We start from the raw sequence: 19,666 nt of genomic DNA, 5'->3' as shown, positions 1-19,666 counted from the left end.
CAATGGATGATTTTGCTTATCACCGGAAATGGAAGAGACCCATGGTAGAAGGGCACATTGGCGGTGCAAGCTGGGAACAAAATGCAAATGTTGGGAATGATTCTGGTAACTGGGGAAGAACCCAACAAAAGAGAGTGGATTCACTGTTTGAAAGGGTCATAGCATTGCCGAGGAAACTGAGAGGAATCCCAGTTAGTGCCGATGATAACACGTAGCGCTTGTGCGTGCTCTCAAGAACTTGAGCATTTCCATATTCATCAAGGTTTACCAACATCCGTGTCAAGGATGCTGACAACACGACATACTACCATGATGAATAGCGATGGACGATGCAGATGCAAAGGAGGATAACACTTTCTCAGATTTCATCTTAGCGAGGCCAAGGAAATAAAAATCTGGATGATCGACCGAGAGACATTTAGCACTCCACTTCTAATGTTCTCCTTGATGTGCTAGGGTAACCAATTCATAGATATGGTTTGATATCTAGAACATCAAGTAAAGGTCGGACTTCGGGAGCAATAGAATCCATAAGAACAGTTACGGAGGTAAATCCTACGAAATCCTTATGGGGAGGTGGCCAACTTCCTCAATCAAGATACTACAATAACAGGTCTTTCGGCTGGGTGGTGCTGGCCACGACATCCACTTCACCAGTTATCGAGGGACCAATATCATAGTTCTTGGGAAATGCTCCAACCATCATATCTGCCTGAGATTCAGAACTGGTTGGTGTCAGAATATTCCAGACTCATTGAGTCTAGGAAGAAAACGAAAGTTTGCAACACAATTCGACGAGATGACGTTGCGAGATTCTCGGGAAATGAACTACGATAGCAAGCTCCAAAACATGAGCTGGTTCTGCTACACACGTGTGAACACGCTGTCCAAGACAAGCATGACCACAAAGTAGTCTTATAATAAAACACTACCGAGTTCAGGAGGGGGAACCATCAACGAGGGTATCGAAGTCCCTACATAAGTCCGGATTAGCTCTTATGAAGGAACTCCTTCTCCTTGAACAAATCAATCAGTGGCTTGGTGTGCTAGGGATACATATAGATTGAAGATGATCAGTCTAACGGACCACAGAATTCTTCGCACGTGCATGACCGACTTGGGATGATTCCAAAGGAGCAAAAACAAACTTTCTCGAATTCACGACGGCAGCTTACATCAAAATGCACGTGAATCAAAGGAAGTCACTCCTTTCATCAAACAAGTACTTCATGAGCTAGCATGAAGAAAATGCTTTCAAAAGTTTCCAACACTAACTTAATGTTCAACAACATCATGGAGGAGATAAGGATGTTGTCAATGGACTCAACAACAACTCATCGGAATTTCCATATCACTGGACTTCCACCATCGTGTGAACACGGTGATAGCATTGGTCAGACCCAAAAAATATAATGGTGTATGCTCGAGGGATCAACCACGAGGAAGACAACATTACGAACATCGTTGGTTCTGACTTGATTTGACGATAGCCCACACTCAAATCAAAGGATTGATAAGACGATAGGTCCAGCAACTGATCACAGGGACCAATCGATGAAGATATCATCTTTCTTCAACACACACTACACAAGAATATCCCTTTGGAACGAACTAAGTCAGGCAAGCTTTTATCTTCCAACTCTCCAAGTTGTTGTCTAGCTTAACCAACTAGCTCCGGGATATCCAACACAGATTCTTGGAGAAAGGGTGGTTCACAAGAAACCAACTTGATCACGAGCTCAACATAGCGGTTAGGTGACAACCTGGTAATACTTCCGAGAAGATCTTCGGAAATCACGAACCACCGATATGTTACTAAGCTCGAGAACAATCTTGCTTTTCAGGGCAAGATGATATGATCAAATGAGCGAGGACTTGACAAAATCCTAACTCATCAATCAAAGAGTGCACCAGGAAATAAGGACTAGGTAGCACGATCAATCTTAGAATGGTGATTCAATAACCAACATACTGAGAATAGGATTATTGTCCATTAACTACCAAGCAATGGGGTTGCTAGGAGTATTGAGTTCACACATCATGATTCACTTGTCGGCACTCCGGCTGCAACAACACGGAACCGAGGAATGGAAAAGGATGGCGAGAAGTATCACTATGTCAAGAATTCACAAAAGGTGGTGCAATTCTCATGAAATTCCTGTCATAAAGAAGGTAATACTTCAGGGTAGAGCAGACCAGAAGCTAGATTGGCATTTTGATCTGCGGAGCACAACTTCTTTGACCCAATCCTGGATATGGAAGAGGTACTGGAGTTTGTTTCTCCTAGTCATTCTGCGATAGAATGGCTTGACGGACCACAAGAGTAATAGGCATCGATAGATGAACGCACGCATACTCTTGACTATCAATTGATAGACGAGGGTCAGAATGCAACTAAAGAGAGACAACTCAAAAGAACATATAACTTTCTGGGTTGTGGATACATGGGTTGGTATGCCGAACAAAGTTCAACATAATTCTTCCGGATAACCCATGCAGAAAGGTTGAGCTGGCAGAGTCACAATATAGCATGGAGAACTCATAGAGGGCCTGTTCTGATCTTTTGATCCAACAAACTTCTGCCATAATGGTTCATGGTATTTGGAAGAACGATATACCACGGACCTCGAGGACTATCGCAAAGGTTACTGATATACTAAAGGAACTAGCAACACTATCAACATGATGTAAGTAGGGTGAATATCGGGTTTAAGAACCCAGGAATAGAATACCTACTACTAAGTAGCATCACGGGATGCTTTCGAGAATGATGGCCAGAATCATCACACTGGGAACACAAATCATGGCTAAATTACTAGATGATCCCCTAAGACACCTAGGGTCATAATAATATCTCCAACATATATGTCAAGGTAACGGAGTACCTCAACTCACTGATTAGTGTGGTTAATCTGGCCCATGGGTACATTGAAACGGGAAGAAAGGATTTGCAATTGCATCAGACTACTTAGAAACCTGGGATGACTCGGACAGCATAACGGCTGTAAATGCTCAGAAAGATTTGAGACATTCACAAAAATGGTGGCATAACCACTCAGAAGCACAATGTCAAGGTTTCGAGATCAACAATTAACATGCGGAAGTAGTAGAAACTGAACTCAAGCTTAAATCCAACAATCTTATAAGTCTACGGATTAGTAACACGTGATCCTGATAGAAAGAAGAGAAAGCCTAGTTCTTAATCCCCGTAGAAGAGAAGATGATGACTCAGATCAGAAGGCCATGAGGTATAAGGAGTAAAAAGAGCCTTACGTTCCATCCCACAATCAATTCCCTTATATAACTAAAGAATTTCTAGACTCAACTTCGACCAGTTTGGCTTGGTAATCCTACAGGCAGTCAAGCTCTGATACCAATGCTGTCAGGACCCCGACTCGATGTCACATCGATCTAGCCGGTAACACCTCATATCACTTTGCGGCCTCACGCACGGTATCCCCCCGGGTGTCGCCTTACCTTTGCCCGGGACCGTTTGCACCTTTCGGCTCACGTATATGATAGTGTCGCTAGCATCCATATGATAAGGAGCCCGGGCTGAAATGACTAGTCGTAAACCCAAAGTGGCACAGACTTACAGGGACAGGCATTCATGACCCAGCTTCGAACGTGTCGGTCATCAGCAAGTGGGTCCGGGCTGTAGCACTGGGCTAGCAGGACTCCGGTAAACCGGGCTGTAGCGGGCTAACAGGACTCCGGTACTCAAAGCGTGACATTTCCCCGAAGGGACAGACACAGGAACGAAGAAGGACACATGCCGGCCAGCCTAAGTGTTCCAGAGCAGTAGCAAGCTACCATGGCTCAGTGGTAACACTAGGAGACATTTCCCGGTAAGAGAGGCTACTAAAGATAAACAACTAGATAGTCAGATCCCACACATACCAAGCATTTCAAAAATAAATCCTTAAAAATGTTCAATATTTTGGTTGGGACCAGAACCCTTACCAAAATTTATCAAACATTTAAGAAGAGCCTTTTGGAGTAATGAATGAGATTTCTAGGGTTTTTGCCCCTCTTTTATTTAGGGTTTTGAGGCTTCCAATATTCCTCAATTCAAGTTTCAAAAATATAGACATGATGCACACATGAAGCTAATCTAGAGCAATGCCAGAAGCTAGGGATGTGACAGAAATTGCTCAGTATATTGCAAATTGCGACGTCTGTCGTCGTGTAAAAGCAGAGCACCAACGGCCTGCTGGCACCCTTCAACCCTTAGCTATTCCTGAATGGAAATGGGATAAAATTGGTATGGATTTCATTACCGGTTTTCCCAGGACCAAGAGAGGGAATAATGCTATTTTCGTCGTGGTCGATCGTCTTTCCAAAGTAGCCCATTTCCTACCTGTTCGAGAGTGTATAACCGCTAGTCAGCTGGCAGACTTATACATCTCCCGAATAGTGTCCCTCCATGGTGTTCCTTTGGAAATTAACTCGGATCGAGGAAGTCTTTTCACCTCTCGATTTTGGGAAAGTTTCCAAAATGCTATGGGAACCCGTCTCTCCTTTAGCACCGCCTTCCACCCTCAGTCGAGTGGTCAAGTGGAACGCGTCAACCAGATTCTAGAAGACATGCTTCGAGCCTCTGTTATCTCATTCGGAATGGACTGGGAAAAGTCCCTTCCATTTGCCGAATTCGCTTACAACAACAGCTATCAATCTAGCTTGGGTAAAGCCCCTTTTGAAGTTCTCTATGGACGACGGTGTCGAACACCCCTTAACTGGTCAGAGACCGGGGAAAGACAATTCTTTGGCCCGGATATGATTCAGGAAGCAGAAGAACAAGTTCGCATCGTTCGTGAAAAGTTGAAAACAGCCCAATCTCGTCAAAAGAGTCAATATGACCGAAAACATAAGGCTATGACTTTCGAGGTTGACGAGAAGGCTTATCTTCGGGTCACCCCTCTGAAGGGAACCCATCGTTTCGGTATCAAAGGCAAATTGGCTCCTCGTTACATTGGACCTTTTCGCATTCTCGCCAAACGAGGAGAAGTTGCCTACCAGTTGGAACTACCTCCGCATCTCTCCAGAGTCCACGATGTCTTCCACGTTTCTCAACTCAGGCGTTGCTTCTCGGATCCTATCCGTGAAGTGGACCACGAAACGCTTGATCTCCAGGATAATCTTACATATCGAGAGTACCCCATTCGTATCCTCGATCAGGCCGAGCGTATCACCCGACGTCAGAACATCAAGTTCCTCAAAGTTCAGTGGTCTCATCATTCTGAGGATGAAGCAACTTGGGAAAGGGAAGATCGTCTTCGACTTGAGTATTCCGCCTTCTTCCCGGAGGAACCCAAATCTCGGGACGAGATTCTTTTGAGTGGGGGTGAGTTGTCACACCCTAGCTAGTCATGCATTAGAGTGTTGCATCATGTTTACTCTTTCATCAGAAACTTGAAATGGGGATCTGTGAAACCCTCAGAATCATTTTGAAAATGACCCAAATAAAAATTTCTCCAAAAGGGTCCAAGAAAATGCTCATGTTGATCTCTGAAAATATTGGACAGAGATAAAAATCAAACCAATATTTTTAGTGGCTCATGGACATTTATTTTGGGCATTTGGAATTAATGCATAAATATTTGCTTTGGAAATATATTTCTATATATATTAATATATGTCCAAATATTATGCCAATTATAAAGGAGCTCTGGAATAATATATCTAGCCCCTGAAAAATTTGGCATAAGTTAAATAAATGATTTAATATATTATTTAAATTAAAACAAATGTCAGAAATTAGAAAACAGAAAAATAAATAAAGGGAGAAACTTACCTGGGCTCCTCCCTGTGCAGCCCAGCCAGCTGGCCGGCCCAGCCAGCAGGCGGCCCAGCCCGCCTCCCTCCTCTGTCGTCTTCGTCCCGACAGAGGGAGGGGAGTGTGGCCGGCGCGCGCGCGCGCCACCGCGCCACGCCACCTCTCTCCCTGCCTGCCTGCCCTCCCCTCCTCGCCTCGATGCCCTGGACGACGCCACGCCTCCCCCCTGCTCTCTCTCACTCGCCCTCGGCTCTCCCCTCCTCTCCCTCGCTCTCTCTCTCACACGGCCGAACACCACCGTCGCCGCCGTTCGCCTTAGCAGCCGTCTCCGGCCACCCCTCGCTCCCCCGACTAGCTCAGGAGCTCCGCCTCGACCTCCTCTTCCTCCCCACCGCTCCACGGGCCTCCGGAAGCCCTGCATCGCCGCCACGTCGCCGTTCCCCTCCTCGGGCTCCGACCACCGTCGCCATCGATTCGCCGTCTCCAGCGCGTCCCCGAGCCCGCTTCGACGCCCACTGCAACCGCGGTGAGCTACGCCACCGTTTCCCCTTCTTCTCCCCCTCGTTCCCTCACCGTAGCCTCCTCCCCACCACGGCCAAACCTCCGCCGTCGCCGAGCTCGCCGTCGACGCAGCTCCGGTGACCATTTGGTCACCCCGGCGAGTCCAACGAGTTCGTAAGGCTCCATAGAGCATCCCTAGCGCCTCGCTTCGCTCGCCTTCGAGCTCCAACCCCGTTTCCGTGCACGACCGAACTCCGGCGGCCGCAGCCGAGCTCGCCGCCGTCGACTCCGGCCACCTCAGGCACAGCCACGGCCACCGTTCGACGCGCGGGAGCAAGGGCTCTCCAACGAGCCCAAGCACAGCCTCGCCCGTGCCCTGTAGCGCGATCCCGCATCACGCCGCCGTCTCGGACCTCGCCGGCGTCATGTCGCCGGTGGGGTTTGACTTGTCCGACCTGGGGTTTGACCCCCCCAGGGTCACTGACGCGTGGGCCCCGTCGGCCACGTGGACATCATTAGCGCTAACCACTGTTAGTTAACCCCCTGACACTGACCAGTGGGCCCCAGCGCCACTAATTAGTAATTAGGATTAATTTAACTCTGTTTAACCCCCCTGTCACTGACGTGTGGGCCCCACACGTCAGGTTTGACCTCAGCCAGCCGCAGTTGACCACTGACGTCATGCTGACGTCATGCTGGCGCAATAATTATATTTCTGGATTTAAATTAAATCAGGAAATTCCAGAATATTATTTAAACTTCAAAAATTCATAACTTTTATTCTGTAACTCCAAATTGGACAAATTATATATGAAAAATGATCAGAAAAATCCAATCTATCCATCTGTACTATTTTCATGCATGATCAAACAAGTTAAATTGATGTTTCAAGCATAACAAGGAAAAGCACTTTAAAAGGCCATATTTGAATTTGAAATTTGAATCCTTGATTCAAATTTGTTCAAACCCTTCTGGTTTTAGTTGCATTAGCCCAACACACTCATATTGCCATGTTTCATGCATGCATCATATTGTTGCACATTGTTTGGTGATGGTTGTGTATCGATGTCCCTTGCGACAGGTTCTGCCTCCGAGGAGTACCGTGATTACCCTAACGAAGAATCGTATCCGTGCATCGAACCATCAGGCAAGCAACCAACCATTTGATCATATCGATACAATCCCATGTTCTCGCTCCTGCTCTCTTTTACTGCATTAAGACAACGCGATTCAAACTGCTGTGTGCTACGGTAGTTGAACCCATTTCCTCTGCATGACCTGTCATTGCCACAGTAACTAGATGAAACCCACTAGCATGTGTAGGAGTTGATTGAGCCCTATGTATGTGTTGTTCCTACCTTGCTATGCCTGCTATGCTTAGAGTCGTGTCAGGTCTGGTTCATCTGGGTGATGGGCTAGAGTGAAATGATTATGTCGGTAATGAGAGTGGTGTGGTGAATACAATTTGGTAAAGGTATCGATGAGAGGCCATGTAAGAGTACATGGTGGGTTGTTTCATTGAAGCCGACCTTAAGCACTGAGATCTGTATGTGTGATTTAAGAATCAGCTACTACCATGCATTGGGCCCGAAACCAATGGACCCTCTCGGCTTCTTATTCACCCTAGTTCTCCGTCCAGGAGTTGCAAGTAGTTTCTGGTGTTTGTAGCCTACTGGAGGCCGTGGACAGCGCTGACCGTAGGGGTGGGCTGTGATGCGGTAGGTACGTGGCACGGTGTACCGAATACCCGTTAGGTATCTCGGGAACCCTGTTCACATCGTTCGGGGCCGTATGGGAAACCTCGGCCGGACTCCCTGCGGATGGAACCTGGATAGGCGATAAACCTGGACTAGAGGCTTAGGTGATTAGGTAGGTCGTGGCCGACACCCACGTTGGGCTTCCGCTTGAAGGTTGCCGAGTACATGTCGTGTAAACGACGGTAAGTGGTGGGAGCGTGTATGAAGGAGTACACCCCTGCAGGGTTAACATAATCTATTCGGATAGCCGCGTCCGCGGTAAAGGACTACTTGGTTGCCTATACAGTTCATAGACAAGTAAATGGAAACTACTAAAAGCCTCAAGATAAGTGTGAGTGCCGAGGATGGCTCTTCCGTAGGAAGACGGAGGTGGATCCTCGGTAGTGTATTGAAGTGGTGGGTAGTGGACTCGTGTGCGCAAAACCATTTCAAGTTGGAGTATCGTAGGATAGCCTAGCCAAGAGTCAAAGCTGGCTTGCTGCAATAACTCCACCAACCCTTCTTGATACTAAGCATGTATGTAGGATCTGATGTAAGTCTTGCTGAGTACCTTTGTACTCATGTTGCTATAATCTACATTTTTACAGAAGACGCTGCAACCCCTTCTGATGGGTTCTATGTAGACGTTGACATCAACGAGTAGGCTAAAGACCCAGGTGGTGACCCTGAGCTTGTGAAGGACCTTGTAGTATAGCTAGGCTTCCCAAGCCTCTTTTATTTTACTAGTTGTCTGTACTCAGACAAGTTACTTCCGCTGCTGGTTTGTATAACTGTATGACTTGTATGTTGGGTCGTGAGACCCGTACCTTCGTGTATGTTATGTATGGCTTCCTGAGCCTTAAATAAAGTACTTGTGTCGTAGAGTCATGTTGTGATGCTTCGTTGTATTTGCACATATCGAGCATATTGTGTGTATGATTGAAATGCTTGGTATGTGTGGGATCTGACTATCTAGTTGTTTATCTTTAGTAGCCTCTCTTACCGGGAAATGTCTCCTAGTGTTACCGCTGAGCCATGGTAGCTTGCTACTGCTCTGGAACACTTAGGCTGGCCGGCATGTGTCCTTCTTCGTTCCTGTGTCTGTCCCTTCGGGGAAATGTCACGCTTTGAGTACCGGAGTCCTGTTAGCCCGCTACAGCCCGGTTTACCGGAGTCCTGCTAGACCAGTGCTACAGCCCGGACCCACTTGCTGATGACCGACACGTTCGAAGCTGGGTCATGGATGCCTGTCCCTGTAAGTCTGTGCCACTTTGGGTTTACGACTAGTCATGTCAGCCCGGGCTCTTTATCATATGGATGCTAGCGACACTATCATATACGTGAGCCAAAAGGCGCAAACGGTCCCGGGCAAAGGTAAGGCGACACCCGTGGGGATACCGTGCGTGAGGCCGCAAAGTGATATGAGGTGTTACCGGCTAGATCGATGTGACATCGAGTCGGGGTCCTGACAAGACATTTTCCCCGTCTTCGTCCCTTATGCTTGCCACTCCCAGGTCCACTCCAAAGACGATTCTGCATTCTCACTACCATTACAACCGTTCCCTAACAATGGATAATGTCCTATACTACTTACTCTCCCGCTCAATCACGGAGACGAGTTTTCCACGGTTTCCACCCCTCCCTCCATACCGCAGCAACACGAGTTTTTTCCACCTCTTTCAGAACGCGCTCTTCGCGCCACAAAGCTGCCCCAAGACGCGCGAGCAATGAGCATCGAGCTTAAACATATCGCAAACGTCAAAAATAATATAACGGGATTAATATATATCGCGCACGTGCGATATGTTTGTCACAAGGCGCAAAAAATAATTAAAAAGGGAATGCAACACGAGGACTTCCCAGGAGGTCACCCATCCTAGTACTACTCTCGCCCAAGCACGCTTAACTTCGAAGTTCTGATGTGATCCGGTGCTTTAGTGCTGGTATGATCGCATCCAACATGTTTCCCCGTCTTCGTCCCTTATGCTTGCCACTCCCAGGTCCGCTCCAAAGACGATTCTACATTCTCACTACCATTACAACCGTTCCCTAACAATGGATAATGTCCTATACTACTTACTCTCCCGCTCAATCGGAGACGAGTTTTCCACGGTTTCCACCCCTCCCTCCATACCGCAGCAACACGAGTTTTTTCCACCCCTTTCAGAACGCGCTCTTCGCGCCACAAAGCCGCCCCAAGACGCGCGAGCAATGAGCATCGAGCTTAAACATATCGCAAACGTAAAAACAATATAACGGGATTAATATATATCGCGCACGTGCGATATGTTTGTCACAAGGCGCAAAAAATAATTAAAAAGGGAATGCAACACGAGGACTTCCCAAGAGGTCACCCATCCTAGTACTACTCTCGCCCAAGCACGCTTCACTTCGGAGTTCTGATGGGATCCGGTGCTTTAGTGCTGGTATGATCGCATCCGACATGTTTCCCCTTCTTCGTCCCTTATGCTTGCCACTTCCATGTCCTCCCCAAAGACGATTCTACATTCTCACTACCATTACAACCGTTCCCTAACAATGGATAATGTCCTATACTACTTACTCTCCCGCTCAATCACGGAGACGGGTTTTCCACGGTTTCCACCCCTCCCTCCATACCGCAGCAACACGAGTTTTTTCCACCCCTTTCAGAACGCGCTCTTCGCGCCACAAAGCCGCCCCAAGACGCGCAAGCAATGAGCATCGAGCTTAAACATATCGCAAACGTCAAAAATAATATAACGGGATTAATATATATCGCGCACGTGCGATATGTTTGCCACAAGGCGCAAAAAATAATTAAAAAGGGAATGCAACACGAGGACTTCCCAGGAGGTCACCCATGCTAGTACTACTCTCGCCCAAGCACGCTTAACTTCGGAGTTCTGATGGGATCCGGTGCTTTAGTGCTGGTATGATCGCATCCGACATGTTTCCCCGTCTTCGTCCCTTATGCTTGCCATTCCCAGGTCCGCTCCAAAGACGATTCTACATTCTCACTACCATTACAACCGTTACCTAACAATGGATAATGTCCTATACTACTTACTCTCCCGCTCAATCACGGAGACGAGTTTTCCACGGTTTCCACCCCTCCCTCCATACCGCAGCAACACGAGTTTTTTCCACCCCTTTCAGAACGCACTCTTCGCGCCACAAAGCCACCCAAGACGCGCGAGCAATGAGCATCGAGCTTAAACATATCGCAAACGTCAAAAATAATATAACGGGATTAATATATATCGCGCAAGTGCGATATGTTTGTCACAAGGCGCAAAAAATAATTAAAAAGGGAATGCAACACGAGGACTTCCCAGGAGGTCACCCATCCTAGTACTACTCTCGCCCAAGCATGCTTAGCTTCGGAGTTCTGATGGGATCCGGTGCTTTAGTGTTGGTATGATCGCATCCGACATGTTTCCCCGTCTTCGTCCCTTATGCTTGCCACTCCCAGGTCCGCTCCAAAGACGATTCTACATTCTCACTACCATTACAACCGTTCCCTAACAATGGATAATGGCCTATACTACTTACTCTCTCGCTCAATCACGGAGACGAGTTTTCCACGGTTTCCACCCCTCCCTCCATAACGCAGCAACACGAGTTTTTTCACCCCTTTCAGAACGCGCTCTTCGCGCCACAAAGCCGCCCCAAGACGCGCGAGCAATGAGCATCGAGCTTAAACATATCGCAAACGTCAAAAATAATATAACGGGATTAATATATATCGCACACGTGCGATATGTTTGTCACAAGGCGCAAAAAACAATTATAAAGGGAATGCAACATGAGGACTTCCCAGGAGGTCACCCATGCTAGTACTACTCTCGCCCAAGCACGCTTAACTTCGGAGTTCTGATGGGATCCGGTGCTTTAGAGCTGGTATGATCGCATCCGACATGTTTCCCCGTCTTCGTCCCTTATGCTTGCCATTCCCAGGTCCGCTCCAAAGACGATTCTACATTCTCACTACCATTACAACCGTTACCTAACAATGGATAATGTCCTATACTACTTACTCTCCCGCTCAATCACGGAGACGAGTTTTCCATGGTTTCCACCCCTCCCTCCATACCGCAGCAACACGAGTTTTTTCCACCCCTTTCAGAACGCGCTTTTCGCGCCACAAAGCCGCCCCAAGACGCGCGAGCAATGAGCATCGAGCTTAAACATATCGCAAACGTCAAAAATAATATAAAGGGATTAATATATATTGCGCATCTGCGATATGTTTGTCACAAGGCGCAAAAAATAATTAAAAAGGGAATGCAACACGAGGACTTCCCAGGAGGTCACCCATGCTAGTACTACTCTCGCCCAAGCACGCTTAACTTCGGAGTTCTGATGGGATCCGGTGCTTTAGTGCTGGTATGATCGCATCCGACATGTTTCCCCGTCTTCGTCCCTTATGCTTGCCATTCCCAGGTCCGCTCCAAAGACGATTCTACATTCTCACTACCATTACAACCGTTACCTAACAATGGATAATGTCCTATACTACTTACTCTCCCGCTCAATCACGGAGACGAGTTTTCCACGGTTTCCACCCCTCCCTCCATACCGCAGCAACACGAGTTTTTTCCACCCCTTTCAGAACGCACTCTTCGCGCCACAAAGCCACCCAAGACGCGCGAGCAATGAGCATCGAGCTTAAACATATCGCAAACGTCAAAAATAATATAACGGGATTAATATATATCGCGCACGTGCGATATGTTTATCACAAGGCGCAAAAAATAATTAAAAAGGGAATGCAACACGAGGACTTCCCAAGAGGTCGCCCATCCTAGTACTACTCTCGCCCAAGCACGCTTAGCTTCGGAGTTCTGATGGGATCCGGTGCTTTAGTGCTGGTATGATCGCATCCGACATGTTTCCCTGTCTTCGTCCCTTATGCTTGCCACTCCCAGGTCCGCTCCAAAGACGATTCTACATTCTCACTACCATTACAACCCTTCCCTAACAATGGATAATGTCCTATACTACTTACTCTTCCGCTCAATCACGGAGACGAGTTTTCCATGGTTTCCACCCCTAAAAGGGAATGCAACACGAGGACTTCCCAGGAGGTCACCCATCCTAGTACTACTCTCGCCCAAGCACGCTTAACTTTGGAGTTCTGATGGGATCCGATGCTTTAGAGCTGGTATGATCGCATCCGACATGTTTCCCCGTCTTCGTCCCTTATGCTTGTTACTCCCAGGTCTGCTCCAAAGACGATTCTACATTCTCACTACCATTACAACCGTTCCCTAACAATGGATAATGTCCTATACTACTTACTATCCCGCTCAATCACGGAGACGAGTTTTCCACGGTTTCCACCCCTCCCTCCATACCGCAGCAACACGAGTTTTTTCCACCCCTTTTAGAACGCGCTCTTCGCGCCACAAAGCCGCCCCAAGACGCGCGAGCAATGAGCATCGAGCTTAAACATATCGCAAACGTCAAAAATAATATAACGGGATTAATATATATTACGCATGTGCGATATGTTTGTCACAAGGCGCAAAAAATAATTAAAAAGGGAATGCAACATGAGGACTTCCCAGGAGGTCAACCATCCTAGTACTACTCTCGCCCAAGCACGCTTAACTTCGGAGTTCTGATGGGATCCGGTGCTTTAGTGCTAGTATGATCGCATCCGACATGTTTCCCCGTCTTCGTGCCTTATGCTTGCCACTCTCAGGTCCGCTCCAAAGACGATTCTACATTCTCACTACCATTACAACCGTTCCCTAACAATGGACAATGTCCTATACTACTTACTCTCCCGCTCAATCACGGAGACGAGTTTTCCACGGTTTCCACCCCTCCCTCCATACCGCAGCAACACGAGTATTTTCCACCCCTTTCAGAACACGCTCTTCGCGCCACAAAGCCGCCCCAAGACGCGTGAGCAATGAGCATCGAGCTTAAACATATCGCGCACGTGCGATATGTTTGTCACAAGGCGCAACAAATAATTAAAAAGGAAATGCAACACAAGGACTTCCCAAGAGGTCACCCATCCTAGTACTACTCTCGCCCAAGCACGCTTAACTTCGGAGTTTTGATGGGATCCGGTGCTTTAGTGCTGGTATGATCGCATCCGACATGTTTCCCCGTCTTCGTCCCTTATGCTTGCCATTCCCAGGTCCGCTCCAAAGACGATTATACACTCTCACTACCATTACAAACGTTACCTAACAATGGATAATGTCCTATACTACTTACTCTCCCGCTCAATCACGGAGACGAGTTTTCCACGGTTTCCACCCCTCCCTCCATACCGCAGCAACACGAGTTTTTCCACCCCTTTCAGAACGCGCTCTTCGCGCCACAAAGCCACCCCAAGACGCGCGGGCAATGAGCATCGAGCTTAAACATATCGCAAATGTCAAAAATAATATAACGGGATTAATATATATCGCGCACGTGCGATATGTTTGTCACAAGGCGCAAAAAATAATTAAAAAGGGAATGCAACACGAGGACTTCCCAGGAGGTCACCCATGCTAGTACTACTCTCGCCCAAGCACGCTTAACTTCGGAGTTCCGATGGGATCCGGTGCTTTAGTGCTGGTATGATCACATCCGACATGTTTCCCCATCTTTGTCCCTTATGCTTGCGACTCCCAGGTCCGCTCCAAAGACGATTCTACATTCTCACTACCATTACAACTGTTCCCTAACAATGGATAATGTCCTATACTACTTACTCTCACGCTCAATCATGGAGACGAGTTTTCCATGGTTTCCACCCCTCCCTCCATACCGCAGCAACACGAGTTTTTTCCACTCCTTTCAGAACGCGCTCTTCGCGCCACAAAGCCGCCCCAAGACGCGCGAGCAATGAGCATCGAGCTTAAACATATCGCAAACGTCAAAAATAATATAACGGGATAAATATATATCGCGCATGTGCGATATGTTTGTCACAAGGCGCAAAAAATAATTAAAAAGGGAAAGCAACACGAGGACTTCCCAGGAGGTCACCCATCCTAGTACTACTCTCGCCCAAGCACGCTTAACTTCAGAGTTCTGATGGGATCCGGTGCTTTAGTGCTGGTATGATCGCATCCGATATGTTTCCCCGTCTTCGTCCCTTATGCTTGCCATTCCTAGGTCCGCTCCAAAGACGATTCTACATTCTCACAACCATTACGACCGTTACCTAACAATGGATAATGTCCTATACTACTTCTCTCCCGCTCAATCACGGAGACGAGTTTTCCTAGGTTTCCACCCCTCCCTCCATACCGCAGCAACACGAGTTTTTTCCACCCCTTTCAGAATGCGCTCTTCGCGCCACAAAGCCAACCCAAGACGCGCGAACAATGAGCATCGAGCTTAAACATATTGCAAACGTCAAAAATAATATAACGGGATTAATATATATCGCGCACGTGCGATATGTTTGTCACAAGGCACAAAAAATAATTAAAAAGGGAATGCAACACGAGGAATTCCCAGGAGGTCACCCATCCTAGTACTACTCTTTCTCAAGCACGCTTAGCTTCGGAGTTCTGATGGGATCCGGTGCTTTAGTGCTGGTATGATCGCATCCGACATGTTTCCCCGTCTTCGTCCCTTATGCTTGCCACTCCCAGGTCCGCTCCAAAGACGATTCTACATTCTCACTACCATTACAACCATTCCCTAACAATGGATAATGTCCTGTACTACTTACTCTCCCGCTCAATCACGGAGACGAGTTTTCCACGGTTTCCACCCCTCCCTCCATACCGCAGCAACACGAATTTTTTCCACCCCTTTCAGAACACGCTCTTCGCGCCACAAAGCCGCCCCAAGACGCGCGTGGAATGAGCATCGAGCTTAAACATATCGCAAACGTCAAAAATAATATAACGGGATTAATATATATCGCGCACGTGTGATATGTTTGTCACAAGGCGCAAAAAATAATTAAAAAGGGAATGCAACACGAGGACTTCCCAGGAGGTCACCCATCCTAGTACAACTCTCGCCCAAGCACGCTTATCTTCGGAGTTCTGATGGGATCCGATGCTTTAGTGCTGGTATGATCGCATCCGACATGTTTCCCCGTCTTCGTCCCTTATGCTTGCCACTCCCAGGTCCGCTCCAAAGACGATTCTACATTCTCACTACCATTACAACCGTTCCCTAACAATGGATAAGGTCCTATACTACTTACTCTCCCGCTCAATCACGGAGACGAGTTTTCCACGGCTTCCACCTCTCCCTCCATACCGCAGCAACACAAGTTTTATCCACCCCTTTCAGAACGCGCTCTTCGCGCCACAAAGCCACCCCAAGACGCGCGAGAAATGAGCATCGAGCTTAAACATATCGCAAACGTCAAAAATAATATAACGGGATTAATATATATCGCGCACATGCGATATGTTTGTCACAAGGCGCAAAAAATAATTAAAAAGGGAATGCAACACGAGGACTTCCCAGGAGGTCACCCATCCTAGTACTACTCTCGCCCAAGCACGCTTATCTTCGGAGTTCTGATGGGATCCGATGCTTTAGTGCTGGTATGATCGCATCCGACATGTTTCCCCGTCTTCGTCCCTTATGCTTGCCACTCCCAGGTCCGCTCCAAAGACGATTCTACATTCTCACTACCATTACAACCGTTCCCTAACAATGGATAAGGTCCTATACTACTTACTCTCCCGCTCAATCACGGAGACGAGTTTTCCACGGCTTCCACCTCTCCCTCCATACCGCAGCAACACAAGTTTTATCCACCCCTTTCAGAACGCGCTCTTCGCGCCACAAAGCCACCCCAAGACGCGCGAGAAATGAGCATCGAGCTTAAACATATCGCAAACGTCAAAAATAATATAACGGGATTAATATATATCGCGCACATGCGATATGTTTGTCACAAGGCGCAAAAAATAATTAAAAAGGGAATGCAACACGAGGACTTCCCAGGAGGTCACCCATCCTAGTACTACTCTCACCCAAGCACGCTTAACTTCAAAGTTCTGATGGGATCCGGTGCCTTAGTGCTGGTATGATCGCATCCGACATGTTTCCCCGTCTTTGTCCCTTATGCTTCCCATTCCCAGGTCCGCTCCAAAGACGATTCTACATTCTCACTACCTTTACAACCGTTACCTAACAATGGATAATGTCCTATACTACTTACTCTCCTGCTCAATCACGGAGACGAGTTTTCCACGGTTTCCACCCCTCCCTCCATACCGCAGCAACACGAGTTTTTTCCACCCCTTTCAGAACGCGCTCTTCGCGCCACAAAGCCACCCCAAGACGCGCGAGCAATGAGCATCGAGCTTAAACATATCGCAAACGTCAAAAATAATATAACGGGATTAATATATATCGCGCACGTGCGATATGTTTGTCACAAGGCGCAAAAAATAATTAAAAAGGGAATGCAAGACGAGGACTTCCCAGGAGGTCACCCATCCTAGTACTACTCTCGCCCAAGCACGCTTAGCTTCGGAGTTCTGATGGGATCTGGTGCTTTAGTGATGGTATGATCGCATCCGACATGTTTTCCCGTCTTCGTCCCTTATGCTTGCCACTCCCAGGTCCGCTCCAAAGACGATTCTACATTCTCACTACCATTACAACCGTTCCCTAACAATGGATAATGTTCTATACTACTTACTCTCCCGCTCAATCACGGAGACGAGTTTTCCACGGTTTCCACCCCTCCCTCCATACCGCAGCAACACGAGTTTTTTCCACCTCTTTCAGAAGGCGCTCTTCGCGCCACAAAGCCGCCCCAAGACGCGCAAGCAAGGAGCATCGAGCTTAAACATATCGCAAACGTCAAAAATAATATAACGGGATTAATATATATCGCGCACGTGCGATATATTTGTCACAAGGCGCAAAAAATAATTAAAAAGGGAATGCAACACGAGGACTTCCTAGGAGGTCACCCATCCTAGTACTACTCTCGCCCAAGCACGCTTAACTTCGGAGTTCTGATGGGATCCGATGCTTTAGTGCTGGTATGATCGCATCCGACATGTTTCCCCGTCTTCGTCCCTTATGCTTGCCACTCCCAGGTCCGCTCCAAAGACGATTCTACATTCTCACTACCATTACAACCGTTCCCTAACAATGGATAATGTCCTATACTACTTACTCTCCCGCTCAATCACGGAGACGAGTTTTCCACGGCTTCCACCCCTCCCTCCATACCGCAGCAACACGAGTTTTTTCCACCCCTTTCAGAACGCGCTCTTCGCGCCACAAAGCCGCCCCAAGACGCGCGAGGAATGAGCATCGAGCTTAAACATATCGCAAACGTCAAATATAATATAACGGGATTAATATATATCGCGCACGTGCGATATGTTTGTCACAAGGCGCAAAAAATAATTAAAAAGGGAATGAAACACGAGGACTTCCCAGGAGGTCACCCATCCTAGTACTACTCTCGCCCAAGCACACTTAACTTCGGAGTTTTAATGGGATCCGGTGCTTTAGTGCTGGTATGATCGCATCCAACATGTTTCCCCATCTTCGTCCCTTATGCTTGCCACTCCCAGGTCCGCTCCAAAGACGATTCTACATTCTCACTACCATTACAACCGTTCCCTAACAATGGATAATGTCCTATACTACTTACTCTCCCGCTCAATCACGGAGACGAGTTTTCCACAGCTTCCACCCCTCCCTCCATACCGCAGCAACACGAGTTTTTTCCACCCCTTTCAGAACGCGCTCTTCGCGCCACAAAGCCGCCCCAAGACGCGCGGGGAATGAGCATCGAGCTTAAACATATTACAAACGTCAAAAATAATATAACGGGATTAATATATATCGCGCACGTGCGATATGTTTGTCACAAGGCGCAAAAAATAATTAAAAAGGGAATGCAACACGAGGACTTCCCAGGAGGTCACCCATCCTAGTACTACTCTCGCCCAAGCACGCTTAAGTTTGGAGTTCTGATGAGATCTGGTGCTTTAGTGCTGGTATGATCGCATCCGACATGTTTCCCCGTCTCCGTCCCTTATGCTTGCCACTCCCAGGTCTGCTCCAAAGACGATTCTACATTCTCACTACCATTACAACCGTTCCCTAACAATGGATAATGTCCTATACTACTTACTCTCCCACTCAATCACGGAGACGAGTTTTCCATGGCTTCCACCCCTCCCTCCATACCGCAGCAACACGAGTTTTTTCCACCCCTTTTAGAACGCGCTCTTCGCGCCACAAAGCCGCCCCAAGACGCGCGAGCAATGACCATCGAGCTTAAACATATCGCAAACGTCAAAAATAATATAACGGGATTAATATATATCACGGACGTGCGATATGTTTGTCACAAGGCGCAAAAAATAACTAAAAATGGAATGCAACACGAGGACTTCCCAGGAGGTCACCCATCCTAGTACTACTCTCGCCCAAGCACGCTTAACTTCGGAGTTCTAATGGGATCCGGTGCTTTAGTGCTGGTATGATCGCATCCGACATGTTTCCCCGTCTTCGTCCCTTATGCTTGCCACTCCCAGGTCCGCTCCAAAGACCATTCTACATTCTCACTACCATTACAACCGTTCCCTAACAATGGATAATGTCCTATACTACTTACTCTCCCGCTCAATCACGGAGACGAGTTTTCCATGGCTTCCACCCCTCCCTCCATACCGCAGCAACACGAGTTTTTTCCACCCCTTTTAGAACG

The 19,666-nt window shown here is 47.6% G+C and overlaps 21 non-coding genes across 21 annotated transcripts; all 21 read right to left on the bottom strand.

The window, feature by feature from the left end:
• Positions 1-9,851: 9,851 nt before the first annotated feature.
• Positions 9,852-9,970, bottom strand: LOC119313577. The gene has a single exon (XR_005151850.1). It is a non-coding gene; the product is annotated as a 5S ribosomal RNA (ribosomal RNA).
• Positions 9,971-10,334: 364 nt separating this feature from the next.
• LOC119314005 lies at positions 10,335-10,453 on the bottom strand. Its single transcript, XR_005152227.1, has one exon. It is a non-coding gene; the product is annotated as a 5S ribosomal RNA (ribosomal RNA).
• Positions 10,454-10,820: 367 nt separating this feature from the next.
• Positions 10,821-10,939, bottom strand: LOC119313849. Its single transcript, XR_005152111.1, has one exon. It is a non-coding gene; the product is annotated as a 5S ribosomal RNA (ribosomal RNA).
• Positions 10,940-11,305: 366 nt separating this feature from the next.
• LOC119313698 lies at positions 11,306-11,424 on the bottom strand. Its single transcript, XR_005151966.1, has one exon. It is a non-coding gene; the product is annotated as a 5S ribosomal RNA (ribosomal RNA).
• Positions 11,425-11,790: 366 nt separating this feature from the next.
• LOC119313753 lies at positions 11,791-11,909 on the bottom strand. Its single transcript, XR_005152018.1, has one exon. It is a non-coding gene; the product is annotated as a 5S ribosomal RNA (ribosomal RNA).
• A 367-nt stretch (positions 11,910-12,276) lies between these two features.
• LOC119313838 lies at positions 12,277-12,395 on the bottom strand. Its single transcript, XR_005152100.1, has one exon. It is a non-coding gene; the product is annotated as a 5S ribosomal RNA (ribosomal RNA).
• A 366-nt stretch (positions 12,396-12,761) lies between these two features.
• LOC119313115 lies at positions 12,762-12,880 on the bottom strand. Its single transcript, XR_005151506.1, has one exon. It is a non-coding gene; the product is annotated as a 5S ribosomal RNA (ribosomal RNA).
• Positions 12,881-13,054: 174 nt separating this feature from the next.
• On the bottom strand, positions 13,055-13,173 carry LOC119313703. Its single transcript, XR_005151970.1, has one exon. It is a non-coding gene; the product is annotated as a 5S ribosomal RNA (ribosomal RNA).
• Positions 13,174-13,540: 367 nt separating this feature from the next.
• LOC119313743 lies at positions 13,541-13,659 on the bottom strand. Its single transcript, XR_005152007.1, has one exon. It is a non-coding gene; the product is annotated as a 5S ribosomal RNA (ribosomal RNA).
• Positions 13,660-13,987: 328 nt separating this feature from the next.
• Positions 13,988-14,106, bottom strand: LOC119313706. The gene has a single exon (XR_005151973.1). It is a non-coding gene; the product is annotated as a 5S ribosomal RNA (ribosomal RNA).
• Positions 14,107-14,472: 366 nt separating this feature from the next.
• LOC119313569 lies at positions 14,473-14,591 on the bottom strand. Its single transcript, XR_005151843.1, has one exon. It is a non-coding gene; the product is annotated as a 5S ribosomal RNA (ribosomal RNA).
• Positions 14,592-14,958: 367 nt separating this feature from the next.
• On the bottom strand, positions 14,959-15,077 carry LOC119313557. Its single transcript, XR_005151831.1, has one exon. It is a non-coding gene; the product is annotated as a 5S ribosomal RNA (ribosomal RNA).
• Positions 15,078-15,443: 366 nt separating this feature from the next.
• LOC119313872 lies at positions 15,444-15,562 on the bottom strand. The gene has a single exon (XR_005152130.1). It is a non-coding gene; the product is annotated as a 5S ribosomal RNA (ribosomal RNA).
• Positions 15,563-15,929: 367 nt separating this feature from the next.
• On the bottom strand, positions 15,930-16,048 carry LOC119313679. The gene has a single exon (XR_005151949.1). It is a non-coding gene; the product is annotated as a 5S ribosomal RNA (ribosomal RNA).
• A 367-nt stretch (positions 16,049-16,415) lies between these two features.
• On the bottom strand, positions 16,416-16,534 carry LOC119313578. Its single transcript, XR_005151851.1, has one exon. It is a non-coding gene; the product is annotated as a 5S ribosomal RNA (ribosomal RNA).
• A 367-nt stretch (positions 16,535-16,901) lies between these two features.
• On the bottom strand, positions 16,902-17,020 carry LOC119313784. Its single transcript, XR_005152048.1, has one exon. It is a non-coding gene; the product is annotated as a 5S ribosomal RNA (ribosomal RNA).
• A 367-nt stretch (positions 17,021-17,387) lies between these two features.
• On the bottom strand, positions 17,388-17,506 carry LOC119313810. Its single transcript, XR_005152074.1, has one exon. It is a non-coding gene; the product is annotated as a 5S ribosomal RNA (ribosomal RNA).
• Positions 17,507-17,873: 367 nt separating this feature from the next.
• On the bottom strand, positions 17,874-17,992 carry LOC119313559. The gene has a single exon (XR_005151833.1). It is a non-coding gene; the product is annotated as a 5S ribosomal RNA (ribosomal RNA).
• A 367-nt stretch (positions 17,993-18,359) lies between these two features.
• LOC119313819 lies at positions 18,360-18,478 on the bottom strand. Its single transcript, XR_005152084.1, has one exon. It is a non-coding gene; the product is annotated as a 5S ribosomal RNA (ribosomal RNA).
• A 367-nt stretch (positions 18,479-18,845) lies between these two features.
• Positions 18,846-18,964, bottom strand: LOC119313826. Its single transcript, XR_005152090.1, has one exon. It is a non-coding gene; the product is annotated as a 5S ribosomal RNA (ribosomal RNA).
• A 367-nt stretch (positions 18,965-19,331) lies between these two features.
• LOC119313624 lies at positions 19,332-19,450 on the bottom strand. The gene has a single exon (XR_005151895.1). It is a non-coding gene; the product is annotated as a 5S ribosomal RNA (ribosomal RNA).
• Between the last annotated feature and the right edge of the window lie 216 nt (positions 19,451-19,666).

Source organism: Triticum dicoccoides, chromosome 5B (assembly GCF_002162155.2).
Source record: "Triticum dicoccoides isolate Atlit2015 ecotype Zavitan chromosome 5B, WEW_v2.0, whole genome shotgun sequence".
Classification (NCBI taxonomy): Eukaryota; Viridiplantae; Streptophyta; class Magnoliopsida; order Poales; family Poaceae; genus Triticum; species Triticum dicoccoides.
The sequence above is the reverse complement of the archived record's forward strand: the minus strand, read 5'-3'. Positions and strand labels throughout refer to the sequence as shown.